The sequence below is a fragment of the Dermochelys coriacea genome, chromosome 1, assembly GCF_009764565.3.
Source record: "Dermochelys coriacea isolate rDerCor1 chromosome 1, rDerCor1.pri.v4, whole genome shotgun sequence".
NCBI lineage: Eukaryota > Metazoa > Chordata > Testudines > Dermochelyidae > Dermochelys > Dermochelys coriacea.
Window position 1 is genome coordinate 119,780,665 of NC_050068.2, and position 22,891 is coordinate 119,803,555.

Below are 22,891 nucleotides of genomic sequence, written 5' to 3' on the forward strand. Positions count from 1 at the left end.
CTCCGTTCCCTCCTTGCTCACAGGCTGGAGTGTCAGGTGGGTAGTGCCTATTCTCCCACCCTATGACTGGAGTAAGAACATGAACAAGCCCGAAGTGGAGTCTTATTGCCCAGCTCAGTAAGGGCTGGAATAAACTAGTCCATTGTAAGGGAACAAAACCCCCACGGTATCATGGGTTGTTGCAGACACACTTCAGTGGTATTTACACATTTCATTACAAGGGAAAATGCTTACTTGCCTGTTCCTTCCAGGAGAGAGTGGCTTTTGTTGTCCCTGGTCTCTGGGACATGGAGGGAGTGAGCAGCCATGGGGAAGAAGTGGGGAATTTTCAGTACAAATACTCATTCTCACAATAGTAAATGTACCCCTTTCTTCCTGTCTTTCTGGAGTCTCCTCTGCAGTGGGTGGTGTCACATGCCATATGTGCTGCAATAAGGGTAATGGCATAAGCAAGATTTGATGACAGTTGGAGCTCAGAATGGTGATTTTTGTCCATTTGTACAGTAGCCTCAATGTTTATCATTAACAGCTGAGAAGTTTATTTCTCTCCCAGACCTGCGGCAAGGGAGTTAGAGAGTTTGCAGTCCTGTCAGCAGGGGAGCTGAGAAACCTGCATCACGTTTCCTGCAGGGAGGGACTTAAAAGGCTTTCAAAATTTGGCAGCAAGCACTGGATTTATAACTGTATTTTAAGTGGATTGCAAGCCAATTTCCATAGGCTTTTAATTTAAGCAGTAAGACACATCAGGGCATGAAGAACCTTCTATGTGTCACCATCTTTTTCTTCGTGCGGAAGGCCAAAGATAGAATGTCTGCAAAAAGTCCTAGGTCTGGTGTAATATGAGAGAGCATTTTCACACACTGCCACATCATAGTGCTATTGCAAAGCAATTTAATTATAAATAATACAATATGGTGATTGAGCAGGAGAGATTTCACTGGGGCTCAGTGGCCAACTAGATTCTTTCTGTTGTAAATGACATTGGACTACCCTGGCTTAATAATTGGAAAAACCCAAATGAATGGAAAAATAAGCAGTGAAGGTCATATTCTAAATTAGTTATAGCTGGAATTAAAGCACAGGGGAAATCGACCTAGATTTTGTTTTTTAAATTGGATTCATACAGTAATTGTGTCACAAGCTGGGAATGCCCAAGCAAGTGCTCAGCAATTTTAATAATAATAATTAATAATAAAATCTTACCTTTGAGTACAATTCAGAGCAGTAGGGATGCTAGGGTTGACTAAAACTAGCTAACACGTTTTTAAGCATAACTTGCCCTTTCTACACTAAGTGAAAGATTCTGTTTAAAATAGAGTTAGCTAACACATTTCTAAACAGGATCATTTTTTCTAGTCTAGACATAACCTGAGTGAAATTTAAGGTTCATGTAGTGTCCTCCTTTTGTTGGAGCAATGTACAAACATTAACTCATCCTCACAAACCTCTTGTAAGGTAGGTAAGTAGTGTTATCCCATTATGCTGATGGTAAGCTGAGCCAGAGAGATGAATTGACTTGACCAAGGCCACAGAGGTAGTTATTGGCATAGCTGGGGGGTAAACTTCAGGAGATCCTAGCTCCTAGCCTTATGCTCAGTCCATTGGACCTCTCTGCCAGTCTTACAATACTATACTGTCATTGGCTGGATAATAGTCTGCATTAGCTGCAAATGTAATTTGGCTGAACTTGCCTTTGTTTGTCAATAAAGCAGGTGAAATTGTATGTTAAATGTACCATACACCTTCATTATAAAACCCTATTCATTATTGGAAGAGGCTGGTTGGAGAATAAGTAGGGTGCTACCAAATTCACCATCCATTTTGGTCAATTTCATAGTCAGAGAATTTTAAAAATGGTAAATGTCATGATTTCAACTATTTAAATCTGAAATTTCACAGTGTTGTAATTGCAGGGGTCTTGACCGAAAAAGAAGTGTGGGGGCGGGGGGAGGTCACAAGTTGTTATAAAAACAAAAGGAGTACTTGTGGCACCTTAGAGACTAACACATTTATTTGAGCATCCACTTTCGTGAGCTACAGTGAACTGTAGCTCACGAAAGCTTATGCTCAAATAAATGTGTTAGTCTCTAAGGTGCCACAAGTACTCCTTTTGTTTTTGCGAATACAGACTAACACGGCTGCTACTCTGAAGGTTATTGTAGGGGGTGTTGCTGTACTGCTACCCTTACTTCTGTGCTACCCTAGTGGCGGTGCTGCCTTCAGAGTTCAGCAGCTGGAGAGTGGCAGCTGCTGATTGGGAGCCGAACTCTGAAGGCAGAGCCGTTGCCAGCAGCAGCGCAGAAGTAAGAGTAGCATGATATGGTATGCCGCCCAGCTCTGAAGTCAGCACAGAAGTAAGTGTGGCAATACTGTGACACCCCCCCCCCCAAATAACCTGATGACCCCCCTGCAACTTCCTTTTGGGTCAGGACCCCCAATTTGAGAAACGCAAATCTCCCCCCCCTGAAATCTGTATAGTATAGGGTAAAAGCACCCAAAAAAGCACCCAGATTTCACGGGAGGAGATTAGATTTCATGGTCTATGATGTGTTTTTCATGGCCGTGAATTTGGTACGGCCCTAAGAATAAGCATTAGATAACACGTTTTGTGCCATTAGAAATTTAATTGAATTTTTAGCTTCAGTACACTCTATTATCTCCCTCACTCCCTGTTTCTAATTGAAGCCAGTAGCGACTTGTCTATTTTAAATGTTGGCAACATATAAAATGTCTTGCAGCTAAGCTGGGGCACTCTCGGTTAGAGGGTTATAACTTGGTATCTAAATTATAGAAGTACCTATTACTGTGATTGTAGCTAATTGTGACTTTCAGTCTTTCCTTTATAAATAACTATTTTAGTATATAGGAACTGTCAGGCTTGATAGGAAAAATACCAAACCTCACCCTACCCAGCCTGTTCTCACCTTGGGAAAACAGAAAAAATAAGAATATTTGTATTTATTTATTTATTTATTTATTTAGATTTTTAAAAATACAAAAGGCACCTACTTGACCTTCTAGGCACCTGTGATTGATGTTACTAACTAAAACAAAATCAGTTAAAACTAACAGCTCACCCCACTTGCCAAACTTTACCACCAACAAAACTCCCCACCTCTGTGTAAGCCTTTGCCATCATCAAGGCCCTTTCTCTCCAAAAGCTAGAGTTAAATAAAAATCTTTTGCAGTGCGACCTGAAGATCAGAGAGGCTTAGAAGTAAGAAATGAAGTTCACTCTAGACAATCCTGCTTGCCCCTTTAACAGGGAAAGAAAACTCGTGTCTTAGTATAGACCTCTCATATGAACTGTCTAAAACAGGGGCTCTCAACCTTTCCAGACTACTGTACCTGTTTCAGGAGTCTGTTATCTTGCATACCCCGTGTTTCACTTCACTTAAAAATTACTTACAAAATCAAACATAAAAATATAAGTGTGTGACAGCACACTGTTACTGAAAAATTGCTTACTGTCTCATTTTTACCATATAATTGTAAAATAAATCAATTGGAATATAAATATTTTACTTGCATTTCAGTGTATAGTATATTGAGCAGTATAAACAAGTCAGTATATGAAATTTTAGTTTGTACTGACTTCACTAGTGCTTTTTATGTAGCCTGTTGTAAAACTAGGCAATATCTAGATGAGTTGATGTACCCCCTGGAAAGCCTCTGAGTACCCCCAGGGGTACATGTATCCCTGGTTGAGAACCACTGCTCTAAAAGGCACTCTAATAGCTTGATGATAACTGCAATGTAAATACCTATGTAATAGACTGTATTTACAAATAATAACATAAAGTGGTTAATACTTTTTAGTTGGAGTATCACGTAAAACCAGTGATGTTAATTGTTTTTATGTATGAGTCTTCCCCAAACTTTACAAGTTTTAAGAGCTTGATGTTAAGAGGCTTCTGGTTGTTTAATTTTTAATTGATGCCTTTAGTTGTTTAAATTGTTTTTTTCAAAATGGCTAAGAATCTTGCTTGAGAAATGCCCGTTGAGTATGTGCACCTGTTACCTTTATACCATTATGTGCAACATAGTATAAAAATGTGTTTACAGTGCAATCATGCAGCAATATGGCTCCAGTGTTTCAGCTGAAATATTTTACCTGGTATTGTCCTGAAATGCATAAAATAGGGCAAATTGAAGTATTTTTTCTGCTCTTCAAATAAAATGTTTTAATTCATAAAATAATTTTCTGGCTCCTTAACAGTCAGCTGAGACATTTGGCATTTATTATTCTGGGTATGGGGACATAGGCAAAGATGTCAAACTGGGATAACAAAGGTACTTTTTTGGCTCCCCCCATATGTTTCTACAGGCAATATGATACAGCATTAGTGCAATAATGCATTACTTAGTTTTTATTCTGCGCAGTCCTTGCCAATGTATGACACTCACACCACTAATTCCAACGGGACTTTGTAACGGGATTATATTGCACAATCGTTTATTTAGGAATATAGTCTCCATTTAAAGGGAAGTGACTGTACTTCAGCAAAGTGTGATGAATGCCCTACTTACCAGCCTAGTTAGTTCCCCTGAAACTGCTTCCACTGGGTCTAATTCTGGCTCCACTGTGCTGTCCCAGCACACACCATGCTGTGATGTCCTTGCTTCTGGGGAATCAACATTGATGCAGGAAGCCCATCCACATGGGCTCAGATAAATTCCTGTTTCTTTCTGACAGAGCAGAGTTTCCACAGTTTCTCATGCCGTGTATGAAAGGCAGACAATATTTATTCAGAGATGAGCTGACTCTGTGAATTCGCAGGGCAATTCCCTTGTTGCTGTAGGATCATAATATCGTGCATGCTGGGTATGGAAATGGAGCCAGAGGCAGAATCTTCATGGGAGAGAACTTTTCTGCTGTGTTAGTGTTAAGGGCCTAAGCCTTTCCTGTTATGTGATTTGCAGGTCTATAGGGAAGTGTGGCATTAAAGTTGAATGGGTCTCCTTGCTGCTTTGTTTTGTTTTTATTTGTTTGGTTTTGTGGGGTGGATGTACTCTGAGTATGCCTGCAGAATTGAATAGTGATTAAAGAGCATTTTTAGCATATATTAGTAACTGAAATCCTGGGCTGTCGCATAGGTGTAATTCATAAAGTTGTGGGCAAAAGCTGAAAATGGCTGAGAACTTAAATACTGGTTAGTAACTGATTGAAAAACCCAGTGATGATTGGACCTGATGATATTCTGCAAAAGGAGCTCTCAACCATGCTTGCAGTTGTTTCCATTGCTTCACACTGACGCAACAGACAATCTGTGATGTTTGGGGTTATTAGTTGTGTTGTGTGGGCGGTTGTGTTGGTTTGTGTCTAGTTGGGATTGTGCTGGGATATTGGTGTTTTTGTGTGGGTGGAAGTAGGGCACACAGACATGGTGGTTGGGCCAAATAATCCACCATCTGTGCAGTCTCCTTTAGGCAACCAGTGAAATTGTTACATACAAATTAACTGTAGAGTACGGTGGTAATTGGTTGAGTTACCTCTGATATCACAGTGGTTTAGGACTCTTGGCATGGCATAGACACATGCCTTATTGTAGCTGTACAATGAGTGTAATTAGTAAAGCCAAAATGGTTGAGAACTTAACAATTCAATGGTGACATACTGTGAAACCCAGTGATGATTCAGCCTGGTGATATTCTAATGAAAAAGAGCCCTCAGCCATGCTTGTGGCTGTTTTCATCACTTCACACTCTACAGATATAATAGGCTCCAGGGTGAGACACCGAGTGACACTCCTGGAATCTAGTTGTATCGATACGTATTCTGTTTTCACTAATATTTTTATAGTGTAAGGGACACATGAATCACAGTCTCTAAGCATAAGACTTTACAATAATAATATATGACTTCTGAAATTTCTCTTGCACCTTTAACATGCTTTCTTTTCTCAAAAGTGGTCCCCAGTCTAGATTCCTTCTCCAACTATTGAGACATTATCTTACAAAAGGAAAAAAAGCCATCTTTTTGGTTCAGTTTTTTAATGGAATGATATTTTTGTGGACTTGACCATATGTTCATTTCATACCAAAGTTATTTTCCATATTCTTATTCTATTATTATGGTTCCACACAGAGATTCTTTCTTATTGTCTTTCAGGTTTTATTTAAAAAAGACAAATTGAGTCTGGATGCCTGTGCTGGATTTTAGCAGCTGAAGATGGAGTAAGGTAATGTAACATCATTTTAGTGGTTATTACTATAGTAAATAATGGTGCTGAATAATAGCAAGTTTTAAAGGTAAATTGAAGGGAAACAGCTATAAAATTGTATATGGGATCTTCAACATCTCAAGCAATGAGGTTTTAACAACATCCCACAAATTCTGGATTTCAGTTTCAATGGCATTCTCGTGCTGTAGACATCTGTGCTATTTGATTGCTGTGGATAATTCTTTATCCTTACCAGAGGCTTTGTTGTTTTTGAAAACTTGCAGGGGTTAAATTTTTTTTTAAAAAAAAAAGTCTTTGTTGGAAGACCTAGCTTTGCAATCTAGTTCCCTCGAAAGGGCTTCCAGTCTGCTAAGTTCTCTCCTTTCCCTCCTTTCATTGCTCTTTGCACTCTCTTTTCCCCCATTATCTACCCTGCAAGATGCGTTCTGTCTTTGCCTACTTCCCAAGCTGCCACAGCCTGCTCACCCTGGAAAGCACAGGGATAGCTTTAGCGCATGGGTGCTCGGAGGACATTCCTTGGAGCACCGGTGTGTTTGCAGAGCTCTTTGAGATTGTTTCATTCTGTAGACCTTCTCACAAGCAAGTTATGAGAGAGAGAGAGGGGGAAGGCAGATTCATTATTATTGTTTGAGTAGCACCTAGAGACAGCCCCCCCCAAGATGGGGGCCTCACTGTGCTAAGCACAGTACAAACACATCATACGAGACAGTTCCTGCCCCACAGAGCTGACTGTGTAAATCACACAGCAGGCCAGTGGTAGAGATGGGAACAGAACACAGGTCTCCTGACTCCTAATCTAGTGCTTTATTCACTAGAGGATAGCAGAGCACCCTGTTGTGGAGTTCTGCATGGAATGAACAGGTTGGAGAACTGCTGTGCTGTACAGTGAGCTGTGGTCAGTAATGGCTTCCCTGCAGTTCCCCTCTCCAACTTCTGCTGTGTGGTGGTGTGGGCCCTTCTGTAAGTAGGGGAGCAAGCTTATTTGGAAGATCAAACTGCACCATCTGCCTCTCTAGCAGTCAGTGAATCCATTCCCTCATGTGATAACTGGGAAATGTGTCCTGATAGAGATTGCTGGGGCGGTGATCTGAAAGCCTGGATAGGCGACCTATTACTGGTGTACGTAAATCTGGAATTCAAATTGCTCGTGAATATTTTGAGCCAGGGAACTGAACAAATGCAAATACAATGCACAACTGCATGCTTCGTTGGCTTATATGTAATTTTCCCCCCTATAGTATATCCAGAACAGTTCAGCGAAAAATAATCTGGGAACTGTGCATGGATAGGAAGTTCTTTCCGGGTTCTAAAAGGGGGCCTTTGTGGTGGTATTTGCCAGTAACAGGAAGCATTGCCAAACCCCTTAGCTTAGTAGTTATATGTGGATTAAAATGAATTGCAATAAAACAAGTGACTCATTTCATCTTTACTTCGCCTTCTAATCATTGTCTGATACCCTCTGCATTAAAAGCATTGCTTGGAGCCATCCTGCACTGCCATCCAGTTCAGCAGTGCTTCTTACTGATGAAATTAGAACTGAGCATCACAGCCCACTTGGGACCGCTATACATCCAGTCACAGATTCTATAAGAAAAGGAGTAGAACAGCAAAGTCAGATGCATTTGGGACAGCTCTGTGGGGACAGCATATTGTCCTAACGAAGTGTCTCTTGCAGCTAAGGCCCTGATCCTGCAATGAGGTCCACATAGGCAGGTCCATACACCCATTTGAAGTTCATTGCAGGAGCCAAAGAGAAGACACCTTTTAAAAATGTTTGAAAAGGTTTTGAAATGCAATACTAGAATGACACTTGGGTTTTTTCTTTTTCTTTTAATCTTTATTTAGCAGCTTTTACATTAAAAAAAAATCTGAGCTCAGATTTAATATTAGATATGATATAATGCACACATTTAGCACCAGTTAACACTTCCACTTTGCTCCTGTTCCCTTGTTTTTCTGATCTCTTTTTTCTGCCAGTACAAAGGGCAACATACATTGAAAACACAGAAGAGAACATACACATGCCTACCGCATGGTTAAATGTGTAATGAGCATAGCTGAGTAGGTTTTTTTTTTAATCCCTTTTTTGTACAACTCTTGTCTGGTCCAGGCATCTAACATTCTAATACATTTCAGCTTTGTTTCTGAAGCATACAAGATGTACCACATAGAAAATGTATTGTAGTTTAATACCCCATCTCTAATGGGATTTTGAAGGATAAAAGACCTTTTGATGCCAACAATTCAACTGAATCAAAAGTTAGACAATGTCATAGGTGCATTGGTACTCTACATATATACTATAGAATGAAGTAATCATGCTAAAGAGGACACACAACAGAGTATGAGGAGTACGAACTAATATTTAAAAGAAAAGGAACATGGATGAAAAACAATCTGGCAAAACACAAACTGGTCCAAAAGATCTGGACAAAAAGTGTCAGTTGCAGCTGATCACACACAAAAAAAGAAAATATTTAGTACTCTCTAGCTAATATACCTATTGTTCAATCTCAGATGGGTGACGGATGAGCTATCCAGAGTGCAGCAGGCAACAGAAATTAGAAAATGTTAAGGTGTCTAAAAAAGTAGTTGTTGCATTAATTAAAGAGAGAACGCAAAATTGCATAGTTGCCCTGAAGCCACATAGTGAGATGGAATAATTGAGGTAGTAATATTCCCCAAAAAACAAGAGCATTAGAAAAAAAGATGGGAAGGATTTCATGAAACATGTCAGACCTTATTAAAGAGATGTTATGTAACTTCATGACCCATAACTTGTCTATCCTTAAGCAATTAAATCTAGGTAAAATGGGCTAATACGAAGTGTTGCTGAGAACCTGCAGTTCCCATTGACTTTAGTGAAATCTGGAGATGCTCAGCACTTCTGAACGACAGATCACTTTTATCTAGATGCCTAAATGTGGATTTAGATGCCTAGCTTTATGCACCCAAATTCAAAAATGTGGCCATCCCCTTGTTATCTCTAAGACTTTGCATGCACAACACCTGATTTGTATGTAGAAGTGCAGTAACTGCATGTGTGGATGGTACCTGGCCTGAGGTACTTGACTTTTTAATAATACAGCCCAACAGGTCATTTCCATTTGGCTCTTACAATGCTAGTCAAGCTGAGATAACCAGTATTTTAGCAGTAGCAACAGATCTAAAAGGATGAATGTTAATACTCTAGAGGATGAAATAATCAGACTGAGCAAGAGCCTGAATGCAGAGGGAGAATGGCAGTGTAAACTCATGTCCTTGGACATGGGCACCCCCTCCTGCCTGGACACGGCATTGCAGGGGACATTGCCTCTTGCACTCCCTCTGTTGGCCATGATGGTCAGTCCCAGCTAGTCCCTTCTGCAGACTGCCTCATTGGATCTTCTGTGGCTCGGCCCTCTGGCCAAATCTTTAACTGTTCAGTCCCTTTTCAGGGTTCAATTCTGAATTTAAAAAAGTCCATTGTCCCACCTGGCTTCTTCCTCAATCCCTGGTCCTAGCAGATCTTAGCTCAGGGCTCTTTTCCTCTTTAGGGCCCCACCACTGGAGTTAATCCCACTCCTACATACAAAATGGCTGCCTAGGAAGGCGTACTGCAGAAAGGGATCTGGGGGTCATAGTGGATCACAAGCTAAATGAGAGTCAACAGTGTAACACTTGCAACAACAAAAAAGCAAACATCATTCTGGGAGGTATTAGTAGGAGTGTTTTAAGCAAGACGCAAGAAGTAATTCTTCTACTGCATGCTGATTAGTGATTGGTGGAGAACTGCTTTCGGGCCTGAGAAACGAGTACTAGCTGGTGGGATAACGTTGTAGTGCAGACTTGGGATGACAAGCAGTAGCTGCAAAACTTTTGAATGCACAAGGCCATATTCTTGGATATGTGTGCTGAGATTGCTCCAGCGCAGAGACGCCAGAATGACAGCTACACTGACCATGGAAAAACAAGTGGCAATTGCACTGTGGAAACTTGCAGTGTCGGATTGCTACCCTTGTCAGTGGCAAACCATTTTGGAGTTGAAAAATCCACCGTGAGGGCCATTGTTATGCCAGTATGCAGGACCATTAATTGCCTCCCGCTATGCAGGACTGTGACTCTCTGCAATATGCAGGACATAGTGAATATATTTGCAGCACTGGGGTTTCCGAACTGCAGTGGGGCAATAGACAGCATATATATATCCCTATTTTCACACCAGCCACCTTGCCATAGAGTACATCAACAAAAAGGGCTATTTTTCTACTGTTACGCAAGTGTTGGTGAAGAAACCCTGATTGATGATCCACTGACATCTGTCTTGGCTTGTCAGAGAAGGTGCATGACATTCGCATGTTTAAGAACTCAGGATTTTTCAGAAAGCTACAAGCAGGGACTCTTTTTCCTGACTGGCAGGTTACCATTAGCAATGTTGAAAAGCCAACGGTGATCCTGGGGGACCCGGCTACCCCTTGCTCCTATGGCTCATGAAACCGTACACCAGCCAGCTTGACAGTACCAAGGAAAAATTTTACTACCAGCTCAGCAGGTGCAGAATGACAGCTGAATGCAGTTTTGGTAGATTGAAGGGACACTGACATTGTTTACTCACAAGATTGGATCTCAGTGAAAAACATCTCAATGGTTATAGCTGTCTGCTGTGTCCTGCATAAGATCTGTGAAGCAAAAGGGGAAAAGTTGCTTCCAGGGTGGAGGATAGAGGTGGAATTGCTGTCTGCTGAGTTTGAACAGCCAGACACAGGAGCTATGCTGCTCCAGGAGGCTTTAAAAGAGCACTTTAACAGTGAGCCACAGGAATGCATGGTGTACTGTGATGCACCTGGCACCTGCTGTTTTGGGGCCTGTTAGGAATGGTGTGGTGCTTGGTGTACGTCTATGACTACAACACTGTCAATGCACATATTAATTTTTCAGTGTTTGCTGTACATTTCTGATTATTACACTGTTTTTGTCACTGATCCTATGAATTGTCACATTGTACTGTAACAAGTAAGTGGGTGTTTTCCGAACGGCTAGGCACTCTGGGGCATATGCTGTGAAGTAATAAACGATTAATTATTTTGCAAATAGTATTTTATTCAGTAACAAAACCCATGCAAGAAGAAGTCTGTGCAACTTAAAACCTTAATAAATTAATGGAACAGAACTTAACAAGTGGAGAGGACATTCATGTCCATTTTACCTGCACATATAGCAACCATGGCTTTCACAGGTCAGTGTATATGAAGCTGTGGTTGTCCTTAATGTTCCCTGGGGTGTTGTGATAGGGGTAGGGAGGAAGCCCCTGAGGTCATGTGGAATGTTGAAGGGGAGGGAAGTGTAGGAAGGTGCTGTAATGGAGTTCTCCAGGGACTTCAGAGGTAGGCGAACCTGTGACTGTTGAACCTGTAGGCCCACAAGAGTCTGCAGCATCTGTGTTTGCTGCCTGAAAAGTCCCATCATGCTCTCCCTCTCCTTTTGCTGCTGGGAATGCTGGGTCTTCCTCCTGTGTGCTCTTCCCTTTTCCAGGCTGTCTGCAGTGTTGATCCTTACGGTTTGATGCAGCACTGGCTCGCAGGATCTCATTAAACATGTCATCTCATGTTCTCTTCTTTCCTCTCCATATGTGGCCCAGGCATTCTGCAGGTGTGGAGGGGGAACCCCTCAAGGCCACAACGGCAGCAGCTGAAGCTAAAACACACAGAGGTACCATTGTCAATATAGTCACAAGGGGAAGTGCGAGTTAAGATTCAGAACTCCCTTCCCTAGCTCCCCTAAAGTTTCAAACAAGACATGCTTATTGACACTTCTGCTTCAGAGTGCTTGTGCATAGCACCGCTCTCAGCACCCGCCTGGGTATGTATGGCCCTCCAGGGCTGAGGTTAATGAGGAGAGAATTACTCAGTTGCATGAAACTTGAGTTGTCAAGGTTCCTTCCCCACTCTGAACTCTAGGATACAGATGTGGGGACCTGCATGAAAACCCCCTGAGCTTACTTTTACTAGCTTAGGTTAAAACTTCCCCAAGGTACAAACTATTTTACCTTTTGCCCTTGGACTTCATTGCTTCCACTGCCAAGCGTCTAACAAGTATATAACAGGGAAAGAGCCCGCTTGGAAACGTTTCTCCCCCCAAAATCCTCCCTAAACCCTACACCCCCTTTCCGCGGAAGGCTTGATAAAAATCCTCACCAATTTGCATAGGTGAACACAGACCCAAGCCCTTGGATCTTAAGAACAATGAAAAATCAATCAGGTTCTTAAAAGAAGAATTTTAATTGAAGAAAAAGTAAAAGAATCACCTCTGTAAAATCAGGATGGTAAATCCCTTACAGGGTAATCAGATTCAAAACACAGAGTATCCTTCTAGGCATATTAAGTTACAAAAAGACACAAAAGCAGGAATATCCATTCCATTCAGCACAGTCTAATTTCTCAGCCATTTAAAGACATCAGAATCTAATGCGTATCTAGCTAGATTACTTAAGTTCTAAGACTCCATTCCTGTTCTGTCCCCAGCAAAAGCATCACACAGACAGACAGAGAAGCTTTGTTTCTCCCCCCCTCCAGTTTTGAAAGTATCTTGTCTCCTCATTGGTCATTGTGGTCAGGTGCCAGGGAGGTTATCCTAGCTTCTTAACTCTTTACAGGTGAAAGGGTTTTTCCCTCTGGCTAGGAGGGATTTTAAAGGTGTTTACCCTTCCCTTTATATTTATGACATGAGTATAGAGCAATAGCACTGGTTGCAGCACCGTTTTCCACAGGTGGTGGTGATTTTAGCTGATCTCTCACTCCTGAGGGTAACAAAGACAGAGAGAGCACAGCTGTTGCTGGTGTCCTGAAGCCACCCAGGCCTGCGTACTACTAGCCTGTGTACTGCAGTGGTGCTTGTGTGCCTTATTTCTTTCCTTGATTGTTAATTTGCAATCCTCATTCCACCAAGGAACCAGATTTCTAAGTTGGGGGCAATTTGATGTTTTGTAGATGGCTGGATCTTTGGGCTTATGCCCAAATAAAATGGTTAGTCTCTAAGGTGCCACAAGTACTCCTTGTTGTTTTTGCTGATACAGACTAACATGGCTACCATTCTGAATTCTGCATTCTGTTCAGCGTGAAAAGTGAACGAGAGATTTACTGGAATTAAATGCAACTCTTGTATCAAGGAGTTAAAACAGTTTGGATTGTTTAAATTTGCTTCACTGAAAATCACATGGTTTTTATTTCCATTTATTCATTTTAATTGTAAAAATACTGCAGTATTTGGATTACAAGTTTCCAGAACCCATCTGTTAAAAACTCCTCCTTTATCCATAGATTCTGCAATAGGATTGCTAGTAGTATTGCAGTACTAATTGTTTAATTATGGCATATTGTAAGGATCAATACTTAATCCAAATCTACCTAAAGAGCACCTTCACAGTCAACTGTCTACCAAAATACTCTGACTGTTGGAAGCTCTGTAAATGGAACCCACCTAGGATTGTATGTTTCTTGCAAGAAAGAGTTTTCTGCTTACTTTGAGTTTTAGAATATGCCTTCTCGCAGCTTTTATTGGCAGTTGACTATGAAAGACCTGAAACTACATTTTTCAGATATGAGTGCCTAATCTGTATTTAGGCATCTCCTTAAAAGTGACCTGATTGCTGAGCACCTGCAGCTCACAGTGAAGTCAATGGCAATTGTCAGTGTTCACTGTCTCTGAAATTCAGGCCACTTTAAAATCTCGTATCGGAAAAGACCAAGTCCCATTGACTTCAGTAGGAATAAACGTGTTTAAAGTTAAACATATATTTATGCGCTGTCCTGAATTGGGGCTTATTGAGGTACCTCCATATTATTATGGATTTATTTAACTTCAGTCACCCAAGCTTGAAAATTTTAGCTGTTTTTTTTTATCACTGGGATCTCACATCACCCTCCTTCTGTGGATATGTAACTTTGCATATTCAACATTCTGCACATGCACTTTTCAAGCTCTAACAACTACTTACCCACAGTTAGAGTTTGAAAAATGTGTGCCTGAGGCTTGGTCTATATGCGACCAACTTATGTTGGTATTACTACCTTGCTCAGTGGTGTGGAAATTCCTGAGCAATGTAGTTAAATTTACCTAATCCCCAGTGTAAACCATGCTGTGTTGACAGGAGGGCTTCTCTCATAGACATAGCTACCGCCTCTCAGAGAGGTGGAATACCCATTGCAACGAGAGATTATCTCCTGTTGGCATAAGTAGTATGCCAACTTCACGAAGCACTACAGCGATACAGCTGCATCGCTTTAAGTCTAGTCATATCCTGAATGTTTCCATATGCCATGTTGCATGCACAAAAAGGAGATCACCTCTTAAAAATCAAGTCCTGATTGTTTGAAATAGGCAATGAGCTCAAATATTGCTATCCCAAATATCACTTTTCAGAAGGATGATTGCTGTCACATGGAGAATGACAAATGCCAACTTGAGTCAAAAACTTTTATTTCAAACTTTCTGAAAAATATGACTGAGCACAACTTTTTTTTGTAAATTCTGGAAATCTCTATTTTTGTTGGGTCAATCCCATATCTAATATAAATGTACTCTATTAGTATGAACCTATCGTGAGACATGATTTGCCAGATAAATGTAAACAATCTTGTTGTAAACATTTTCTCCAATAAGTCCCGTCCCCTCCTGAGAGCTCTTAATAAGGAAGAAAATCTGTCTCTAATCTAATCCATTTCTCAGTTCAAGAAAATTCTGTTTTCCATAACAACTCCTTTCAGAACCTGCCAATGCTGTTCCTTGATTAGCTGAACAAGATAAGACACGCTGTTTTCTTTATTCCTTTTCTTTGTATCTATCCCTCTATGTGGAACTGGAAATGCTTCCTTGCCATAAATATAAAGGGAAGGGTAACCATCTTTCTGTATACAGGTTTCAGAGTAGCAGCCGTGTTAGTCTGTATTCGCAAAAAGAAAAGGAGTACTTGTGGCACCTTAGAGACTAACAAATTTATTAGAGCATAAGCTTTCGTGAGCTACAGCTCACTTCATCGGATGCATTTGGTGGAAAAAACAGAGGAGAGATTTATATATACACACACACAGAGAACATGAAACAATGGGTTTATCATACACACTGTAAGGAGAGTGATCACTTAAGATAAGCCATCACCAGCGGGGGGGAGGAGGAAAACCTTTCATGGTGACAAGCAAGGTAGGCTAATTCCAGCAGTTAACAAGAATATCAGAGGAACAGTGGGGGGTGGGGTGGGAGGGAGAAATACCATGGGGAAATAGTTTTACTTTGTGTAATGACTCATCCATTCCCAGTCTCTATTCAAGCCTAAGTTAATTGTATCCAGTTTGCAAATTAATTCCAATTCAGCAGTCTCTCGTTGGAGTCTGTTTTTGAAGCTTTTTTGTTGAAGTATAGCCACTCTTAGGTCTGTGATCGAGTGACCAGAGAGATTGAAGTGTTCTCCAACTGGTTTTTGAATGTTATAATTCTTGACGTCTGATTTGTGTCCATTCAATCTTTTACGTAGAGACTGTCCAGTTTGGCCAATGTACATGGCAGAGGGGCATTGCTGGCACATGATGGCATATATCACATTGGTAGATGCGCAGGTGAACGAGCCTCTGATAGTGTGGCTGATGTGATTAGGCCCTATGATGGTATCCCCTGAATAGATATGCGGACAGAGTTGGCAACGGGCTTTGTTGCAAGGATAGGTTCCTGGGTTAGTGGTTCTGTTGTGTGGTCTCTACGTAAAAGAATGAATGGACACAAATCAGACGTCAAGAATTATAACATTCAAAAACCAGTTGGAGAACACTTCAATCTCTCTGGTCACTCGATCACAGACCTAAGAGTGGCTATACTTCAACAAAAAAGCTTCAAAAACAGACTCCAACGAGAGACTGCTGAATTGGAATTAATTTGCAAACTGGATACAATTAACTTAGGCTTGAATAGGGACTGGGAATGGATGAGTCATTACACAAAGTAAAACTATTTCCCCATGGTATTTCTCCCTCCCACCCCACCCCCCACTGTTCCTCTGATATTCTTGTTAACTGCTGGAATTAGCCTACCTTGCTTGTCACCATGAAAGGTTTTCCTCCTCCCCCCCCCCCCCCCGCTGCTGGTGATGGCTTATTTTAAGTGATCACTCTCCTTACAGTGTGTATGATAAACCCATTGTTTCATGTTCTCTGTGTGTGTGTATATAAATCTCTCCTCTGTTTTTTCCATCAAATGCATCCGATGAAGTGAGCTGTAGCTCACGAAAGCTTATGCTCTAATAAATTTGTTAGTCTCTAAGGTGCCACAAGTACTCCTTTTCTTTCTGTATACAGTGCTATAAACTCCTTCCTGGCCAGAGGCAAAACCCTTTCACCTGTAAAGGGTTAAGAAACTAAGGTAATCTCACTGGCACCTGACCCAAAATGACCAATGAGAGGACAAGATACTTTAAAATCTGGAGTGGGCGGGGGGGGGGAGAAAGGATTGGTCTGTCTGTGTGATGCTTTTGCCAGCAACAGATCTGGAATGCAGACTTACAACTCCTGTTAAGTTAGTAACTGATCTAGCTAGAAAGGCATTAATTAGATTTCCTTTTGTTTAATGGCTGGTAAAATAAGTTGTGCTGGATGGAATGTATATTCCTGCTTTTGTGTCTTTTTGTAACTTAAGGTTTTGCCTAGAGGGATTCTCTGTGTTTTGAATCTGATTACCCTGTAAGGTATTTACCATCCTGCTTTTACAGAGGTGATTCTTTTACTTTTTCTTCAATTAAAATTCTTCTTTTAAGAACCTGATTGATTTTTCATTGTTCTTAAGATCCAAGGGTTTGGGTCTGTGTTCACCTGTACAATTTGGTGAGGATTCTTATCAAGCCTTCCCCAGGAAAGTGGGTGTGGGGTTTGGGGGGATATTTTGGGGGAAGGTGTCTCCAAGTGGTCTCTTTCCCCGGTCTTCGTTTAAAACGCTTGGTAGTGGCAGCATACGGTTCATGGACAAGCCAAAGCTTGTACCTTGGGGAAGTTTTTAACCTAAGCTGGTAAGAATAAGCTTAGGGGGTCTTTAATGCAGGTCCCCACATCTGTACCCTAGAGTTCAGAGTGGGGAAGGAACCTTGACATTCCTCTTCTAAACTCCTTTCCTCTGCCAGCCAAGGGAATGAGAGCGGGACTGATCATGAAATCCAGCTGTCCTGCATGACCATGTAGAACACTCCTATATGATCACAGGATTGGCCCCAGATTTTGACACTTTGTTGTTTTATATTTTGTTTAAAGTTCTTTAAAAATATACTGGAAGCATTAAAACTGCTGATTCAGGGTAAATTTAATTTGTATTTAGTAGTATTTTTTGCAGACTTTACGTCAGTTTGTAGAGGTGGATTGATGGAGTTTAAAAGGGGTAAAAGGGTAGAAATTGTCTCTTCATACAAAGAACATTCTTACATAGTAGAAAATGCAAACTAGTGTCTGCGTTGATGCATGCTTGTCTGTGGCTTCCTTAAGCATGGGAAATACTGACCGTTAGAAGAGATGCTTATCATGTCTCACTGCATGGTATGTGATACAGATTAAAACACATGTCATGGCGACTGGCACTTTACAAAATGCCTTAGGTAGATAGATGGATGTTCTTTAACTGCATCAGCTGAAAAACAAATTCATCTGTAGTTTGTTGCCCATAAAAAATGAAACTTGATTGAATAGATATGCACTATAGATTCATGTTCCAGTATACTTTACCAATGGATAGAATGAATAGGAAAGGAATATGATCTTTTCATCTCAGCCAATAACAAAATATTCCAAGTATATTACTCTAAACTGTAGGAACAAGGATCTTGTAAAGAGATCTTCTCTTCAGTCGCTGGATTAATATAGCCCTTTTGCAATCAGATTAGATAGAGATCTAGCACCTATTAATTTATTAGCTTCATATTCCTTGTTGCTCACACTCATTTTTATCACAGTTTTGAGATGTCCTATTTTGTTAAATAGCAGCTATTTATTGTTGATAGGGCACAGGTAAGCCTTTGTTTAGCCCTCAGGCTCAACCAGAGTTTAACTGCTTGGAAATTGAAAGAGTGATATTACTATATAGAGTGTATATTAATACAAGTATCAATATATGAATGTCATCCTAGTTAGAAAGTGCACTGTGTGGCCAGAGTTTAATGTACAGTATGTCTTTTAGGGAGTGATTATGTAGCTTACATCCTTGACACATTTCACAGATTTATACTGGCAGGCTTAAAGAAGGGCCTTAGTTTAAATTATCTCACATTGCAGGTGATTGCATTAGGGGTGTTTTGAGAGCTTTCATAGTGTCTAGGTTATTTTGCCTTATGTTCCCACCTTTCATTTCTTTTTTCCTTTCCCTCTCAAAATCTCTCTCTCCCTCCCCAACCACCTCTCCCAATATGTTCTACAAGCAATTAGATAGCCAGAAGATTTTTTTTTTTTAAACTGAGTGGTTGGTGCCTATTCCAAACCCATGAAGTCTTTGATATTGTAAAAATCCTTGGAAGGAAGCTCTGGAGAGAGTGACATGTCTTTTCTTTTTCTCTTGATAATTAATGATGACATAAATGTACTGAGTGGTTATTGTTCTGTTGTGAAAACAAGCACATGATGATCTCAGAGTCCTTCTGTGGAACACTGCCACAGGAAAGGAGAAACACTGTCTCTGGACTGAATTGTCAATAGCTTGGAAGAGAAATGTTCTGTCAGAACAGCAGTGCTGTGAGTGAGAATCAAATATGATGGTAAAGAGTATGGTGCAGCCATGTGCTAAAATGTGGGAGTAATTTTTCAGGTTTGTTAAAGGAATATTGTCATCTTACATTTACTAGTCCTAAATCATGTATATTTAGAATTCCTGTCCCAGGAACAGTTTCTTTCTGCATTTTGTTTTTTATTTTGCTCCAACTTTTTTGTTTCCGGCCAGTAAACATGGTCTGTTGTTTTGAAACGCGTGTAAACAACAGCTTGAGAGTGTGCACATGTAGTATCACTGTCCTGCAAGCCTGGGCTGCTGCCACCTACAGGGCTTCTCCTGTAACACAAGGGGAGCAGCTCCAGGGAAAGCCATGGAAGATCAGTGAAGATGTACAAGCTTAAGGAATTTGGGGGAAGAGTACTGTTGTTGGACTGGGAGACAGCCCCCCTTCCCACTGAGGGGAGAGAGAAATCAGAAACAGCAAATCTTCCCTCCTGCCTCCTCCTCCCCCCCAAAGCTATTGTGGGACACCCCCTCAAAATGCTAGTTAGAAATGGCATGGTGAATACCAGTTTCATCCTGTAACAGCCTGGAGCTCTCTCTTATACCCTTCCTGCAGAGTGAATGGGTAGGGGGTCGTTTTCAGTATTTACCGATTCTCTCAGAAGATTTCCTGGGTTTTGACAAAGCCAGTATTCGGATTTTAATAATTTTCATCCAAGTTTTGGATTTTTGGGGCTTCAGGAATTTTTCACAGTGAAAGTAGGGGTTGTGCTGAAGGGCCAGAGTCAAGAGGGGAGGAGAAGGCTGCAGTCTGTGAGCACTGGCCCCCGTGCCAGACAGAGCCCCCTCCTGACCCAAGCCCGTCGGCACTACCCCGTCCGCTTCCTGGGTCCCTGTCCATCTTGTTTTCCTGCAGGGTAGCTGCAGCAGCCACCAGTCAACAGTTAACTCTACTCTGCTGGCCATGTTGAGGAGGCAGGTGGGGAGTCTGCAAACAGGGAGCCAAAGGATGCACCCTCTGAGTGCTGGCCCCCATTCTGGGCAGAGACCCCACCTGATCCCAACTCTTCAGCCTGGCTTCATCTACTTCCTCTGTACAGTGGTGGAGCGAGAGGGCCAGGGAGTGATCAGAGACCACTTGATCATTGCATTGTCAGTGCCCCCCACCCATGTGGCCCATATAACTACTGAGCACTTGTCCACCCTGACCACTGTCCTTAGTTTTTGGTTTTTAAAATTTTTCATCTGTTTTTTTTTTTTTAAAATTTTCAAATAAACACTTACTAAATTTCCTGCAGAGGTATCAAAAATAAAAAACAAACAAACAAAAAAAGAAATGGCATGATGAGTGGGGGAGGAAGCACAGGAGATTCAGAGCTGCATGTGATCTTCATCATGTCCTCAGTGTATGTGATGCCTGTGAGGAGCCAGTACTGGGACATGTAAACAAACCCTCTCAATCTGTGTTGGAGGGAGCATATAAAAATGAGTTGGAAAACTGGAGAATACAGATCCGAGTTGAAGGCAGATTTCTTATTGTTTCCAAAGAGTTGTTAATAACATAACTAAGAGAAACAGGTGTGTTTTTTTTTTTCTTCTTCCCCAAAGTACGATTGTCAATTTGATGCTATTCCTTTACAGTCCTTGGGGTTTTTTTTCCTCCCTTTCTTCAAATCAGATTTTTTTTTCCTTTTTTACTTTTCAAAATAACATTGGATGAGTAAATATTGATTCACTGTACAGCAGAGGCAGGGAAAACAACTGTAATGTTGGGACAATAAATTTTGACATGACTACCAACAGAAGGTAAGTAGTATAAAATACCTTCCATTTCTAAAGCTCCTTTCATCCAAAGATCTTAAAGCAGTTTACAAAGGTTATACTGTGCTTTAAGGCCCAGCCCTGTGTTGGCGCAGTGTTGAGCTGGCCTGCCTCAAGGGAACTGGGAGAGAGGCTGTGCCTCAGGAAAGCACAATCCTTCCCAGGTGTGAAGGATGGTTTACATGGATTACATAAGCCTCCTAGACTGTACTTTGCTCTTAATAGTGCCTTTATGGACTAGTGTGGAAGGGCGTGGAAGTGTCCTTTTTTCCCTTTGGAGAGAGGTGCCTTTGGGAGAGAGGAAGGGAGTAGTAGTAGCAGGGACTGTGATTGACCTTGGTTTGTGTCCAGGGCATGGAATGGAGAGAGGTTCCTTGTGCCTCATTGCCTACTTGTTATTCCTGTACAGTGATGCATAGAACCTAAACTTAGTATTTATCATTATTTTTTTGTTTGTTCCAATTACACAGTATCCAAACCACTTCCCAGTTTTGTGCATATTGCACCAGTTTGCACTTGACATGAAATTCTTAGGAAAAAATGAGGCAATACAATACTGTGAACATGTCAGTGTATATATAGACATCAGATACGTGAACTCCATAAAATAGGGGGTTTGTGGGTTTTATGTTCTCACCACGTATGATGATTCCAATAAAGGCCTGATCTGTCCCCCATTGAAATGAATGACATGACTTATCTTTGCTTCATTGGGGCCATACCTGGTGCCCAATTCTGATACTTACTTTTCCACATAGCTCCATTGACTTCAACTGGATTATACATGTGAGAGAGTCTATATGACAGAGCCTGTCCTGGCATAGTCCCCTCCAGTAGACACAGCGTACACCATACAAAGAGTTTTTCTGCTGGTGTATGAGCACCATCACTCTCAACGTTAGCTAGCTAAAAGCACTCTTTTGTTATCATAGCCGTGTCTACATGGGAAGTTTTGGTGACATAATTATGTTAGGGGCTGTGGGTTTGACCAACATAGCTGTGCCAATATATGTTTTATGTGTACACCATACCTAAAATTAGACTTTGCAGTCAGAGTTTCCAAGATTGGCCCTTAATGAATGGGGAAAACAGATAAGAATAACCTCCCTGCCAGACACTTATTGAAGTTTTCTTCCCCTTGCCAGAAAGATGGTTTCTTGCTCTTTTCCCCCAGAGGTCCTGACCAGGTTAGGAAATTTTTTTTTTTTTAAATTAGCTCATGTTTTAAGAAAATGCTGTTTATATAAGTGTTAGCACCTCTAGAATAGATTTTTTTTTAGTATGTTTATACGTACATAAGCTCATCATGCTAAACAACCTATACTAGGTACTTATTTTTTAAACAGTAGGTAGAAAAATAAAACACCTTTTTTCCTCATCTAGATAGGGTCTAAGAATTTTTGAACTCTCACTCTACTGGATTGTTCACATGACATACTCCTGGGGGAATTCTGCATCACCTTGTTCTCCAGCAATGGCTAGTACTTATTGCTTCTGAACAAACCAAGCCCCTCCCTATAGCCAAGTTTACACTGCTGCCTCTGGAAAGACATACAAGTATCTTTATTTACTTGGAATTACAGCTGGTTGGAAAATATGATGTTTTTGGTGAAAAATGCTGATTTGTTGAAACTATGCAAAATCACGATCTGGTGCGATGAATATCCCATTTTTTAAAAAATGGAGAAAAACCTTTTGAAATAGTCTAATGATTTGTTTGGACATTTTATAAACAAAAAAATTGCTGTTTTGGGGTTAAAAATGACTTTCTTTCCGTATTTGAGCTAATTAGACTGAAAAAGATATCTTCAAATGTTCCAAATCAAAACACCTTGAAACAGTCAAAAGGAAACATTTTGATTGACCCAAAATGAAAATAAATGGTTTTTTGGTTTGTAAATATTTGAGATTTTAACTTTGCATTTTTATTTGAGACAGGAAAAACATACATAAGAATGGCCATACTGGGTCAGACCAAAGGTCCATCTAGCCCAGTATCCTGTCTACCGACAGTGGCCATCTGACCCTCCGGGTATGTGGCTAGTCCAACCAGCTGAGGCCACACAGTTATTTTTAGCATGCTAGCACAAGCAGAGCTAGTGTGTGTCTGTATAGCTGCTTTGGAAAGCACACACCCAGATGCAGTGCAGACATACCCAGAGAAATAGTGACTGGAAATG

The 22,891-nt window shown here is 40.9% G+C and overlaps 1 protein-coding gene across 26 annotated transcripts in view; it reads left to right on the forward strand.

Annotated features, from left to right (window-relative positions):
- The window catches only part of INPP4A (inositol polyphosphate-4-phosphatase type I A), a 188,054-nt gene that overhangs the window by 63,282 nt on the left and 101,881 nt on the right, over positions 1 to 22,891 (forward strand). For all 26 annotated transcript variants that reach the window (XM_043519853.1, XM_043520562.1, XM_043490550.1 and 23 more), the window contains exon 2: positions 6,113 to 6,182. The gene's annotated coding sequence lies outside the window, so the exon portion shown is untranslated. The remainder of the gene's footprint in view (positions 1 to 6,112; positions 6,183 to 22,891) is intronic.